Raw genomic sequence first — 3,254 nt, forward strand, 5'->3', positions numbered from 1 at the left:
GAAGGGTAAAAATGTTTTAAAAACTTTCCTATATTTGAAAAAATACTTTCCAAAACAAAACCAAACAAAAATACTTTCCTATCAGATCCAAGCAGACATAAGGCATATGTGGGAATGTTGGCAATAACGATAGCCTTATACAATTTCCTTAATAATTTGTGAAATAGGTTTTACAAAACAATAATACTTTGTCAGCCATCCAAATGAAGGTTCTCTTTAGAATGAATAGCCCACAATGTCCTAGACCCTCAATAATAGGACTGAGCCAGGCACTGGCTAAGGTTAGAAAAGAAGAGAGGAGGGGCCAGGTGCTGTGGCTCACGCAGTAATCCCAGCACTTTGGGAGGCTGAGTCGGGTGGATCACCTGAGGTCAGGAGATTGAGACCATCCTGGCTAACATGTGAAACACTGTCTGTACTAAAAATACAAAAAATTAGCCAGGCGTGGTGGCGCGCACCTGTATTCCCAGCTAGTGGGGAGGCTGAGGCAGGAGAATCGCTGGAACCTGGGAGGTGGAGGTTGAGGTGAGCCAAGATCCTGCTATTTCATGCTATTTCACTCCAACCTGGGCAACAAGAGTGAAACTCTGTTTCAAAAAAAAAAAAAAAAAAAGAGGGTTATATGTATCTTATTTCTCTTAGATTTTACTCCAATTCAAAGACAGTGTTCGTTGTTATTTTGTATTTTTCTCTGTATTGGTTTATTATTGAGACCACCATTAAGCCCCATTTTTCCTAAGCCATACTGTTTGCATCTTCCCCCCCCCCCCCCAGACGGAGCCTCGCTCTGTCGCCCAGCCTGGAGTGCAGTGGCGCAATCTCGGCTCACCGTAACCTCTGCTCCACAGGTTCAAGTGATTCTCCTGCCTCAGCCTCCTGAGTAGCTGAGACTACAGGCATGTGCCACCATGGCCAGCTAATTTTGTATTTTTAGTAGAGATGGAGTTTTACCATGTTGGCCAGGCTAGTCTCGAACTCCCAACCTCAGGTGATCTGCCCACCTCAGCCTTTCAAAGTACTGGGATTATAGGCATGAGCCACCATGCCTGGCTTCATTCTATTTTTTTTAAGCTTGCAATAGTAACATGAAGCAGAGGCCTTGTTTCATTAAGTATATTTTGATTTTCCTTGAAAGGTTTCTAGTTAACATTTTTGTCACTTTCTAACCTTCCCAGTTAAAATATTTGTCTGAAAATGAGAAGAAGTTGTCGACAATAGTAAAAAATAAAAATTTAAAGGTTTAAGAAAGATAAATAAAAATGAAAATGGGAAGAGGAAAAGCCGAAGGAGAGTGCTGGCAAACTGAAAAGTTTTGTGATGTGTGAGTAAACAGCCAGATTTTCTATCTAAAAACAGGAATGAACTAATCTTTCATTATTATAGTACTAACAAGAGTTACAGGCCGGGTGCCTTGGCTCACACCTGTAATCCCAGCACTTTGGGAGGCTGAGGCAGGCAGATCGCTTGAGGTCAGGAGTTTGAGACCAGCTTGGCCAACATGGTGAAACCCCGTCACTACTAAAAATACAAAAATTAGCCGGGCATGGTGGCACATGCCTGTAATCTCAGCTACTCAGGAGGGTGAGGAAGGAGAATTGCTTGAACCGGGGAGGCAGAGGTTGCAGTGAGCCAAGATACACCATTGCATTCCAGCTTGGGCAACAAGAATCTCCATCTCAAAAAAAAAAAAATTACAAACATTGCAAATTTGTGGGCAAAAGAAATGACTGTTATTTTGGGGGTCCAGGATGTGTTGGGGCACAATACAAAAAGCAAGGCAAGCTGGGCACAGTGGTGTGTGCCTGTAGTCCCACTACTTGGGAAGTTCAGGCAAGAGAATGGCTTGAGCCCAGGAGTTAAAGGATGCACTGTTATGATTGTGCCTGTGACTAGCCATTGAACTCTAGCCTAGGCAACATAGCAAAACCCCATTATTTCTTTAAACAGTAAGGCAAGCCGACTTTATTTATTTATTTTTTTGAGATGGAGTCTTTCTCTGTCACACAGGCTGGAGTGTAGGAGCACGATCTCGGCTCACTGCAACCACTGCCTTCCAGGTTCAAGCGATTCTCCTGCCTCACTTAGCCTCCCGAGTAGCTGGGACTACAGTCTCGTGCAACTACACCTGGCTATTGTATTTTTTAGTAGAGATGGGGTTTTGCCATGTTGGCCAGGCTGGTCTTGAACTCCTGGCCTCGTGATTCGCCTGCCTTGTCCTCCTAAAGCGTTGGGATTACAGGCGTGAGCCACCGTGCCCAGCCTAAAAAAGTGAGGCAAGCTGACTTGATATACATCCTGCTGGAAGAATGAAAAAAAAAATTAAATCTTCTTCTCTGAGAAAACACCAAATGGTAGATGACGCCGGTGCAGTGGGGGGGCCCGGAGGCCCTGGTGGCCCTGGGATGGGGAACCGTGGTGGCTTCCTCGGAGGTTTCGGCAGTGGCATCCGGGGCCGGGGTTACGGCTGTGGACGGGGCCGGGGCCAAGGCCGCAGAGCTCGCGGAGGCAAGGCTGAGGATAAGGAGTGGCTGCCCGTCACCAAGCTGGGCCGCTTGGTCAAGGACATGAAGATCAAGTCCCTGGAGGAGATCTACCTGTTCTCCCTGCCCATTAAGGAATCTGAGATCATTGGCTTTTTCTTGGGGGCCTCTCTCAAAGACGAGGTTTTGAAGATTATGCCGGTGCAGAAGCAGACCTGTGCTGGCCAGAGCACCAGGTTCAAGGTGTTTGTTGCTATTGGGGACTGCAATGGCCACGTCGGCCTGGGTGTTAAGTGCTCCAAGGAGGTGGCCACTGCCATCCATGGGGCCATGATCCTGGTCAAACTCTCCATTGTCCCCGTGCGCAGAGGCTACTGGGAGAGCAAGATCAGCAAGGCCCACACCGTCCCTTGCAAGGTGACAGGCTGCTGCGGCTGTGTGCCGGTGCGCCTCATCTCTGCACCCAGGGACACTGGCATCGTCTCAGTGCCTGTGCCCAAGAAGCTGCTCATGATGGCTGGTATCGATGACTGCTACACCTCAGCCCGGGGCTGCACTGCCACCCTGGGCAACTTCGCCAAGGCCACCTTTGATGCCATCTCTAAGACCTACAGCTACCTGATCCCTGACCTCTGGAAGGAGACTGTGTTTACCAACTCTCCCTATCAGGAATTCGCTGACCACCTTGTCAAGACCCACACCAGAGTCTCCGTGCAGCAGACCCAGGCTTCAGCTGTGGCTATAACGTAGGGTTTTTATACAAGAAAAATAAAG

At 47.8% G+C, this 3,254-nt stretch overlaps 1 pseudogene across 1 annotated transcript; it reads left to right on the plus strand.

Moving 5' to 3' along the window:
* Positions 1–2,185: 2,185 nt before the first annotated feature.
* On the plus strand, positions 2,186–3,254 carry LOC111553488 (annotated as a pseudogene). The gene has a single exon (XR_002734959.1). The product of XR_002734959.1 is annotated as a 40S ribosomal protein S2 pseudogene (transcript).

Source organism: Piliocolobus tephrosceles, chromosome 15, assembly GCF_002776525.5.
Source record: "Piliocolobus tephrosceles isolate RC106 chromosome 15, ASM277652v3, whole genome shotgun sequence".
Lineage (NCBI taxonomy): Eukaryota > Metazoa > Chordata > Mammalia > Primates > Cercopithecidae > Piliocolobus > Piliocolobus tephrosceles.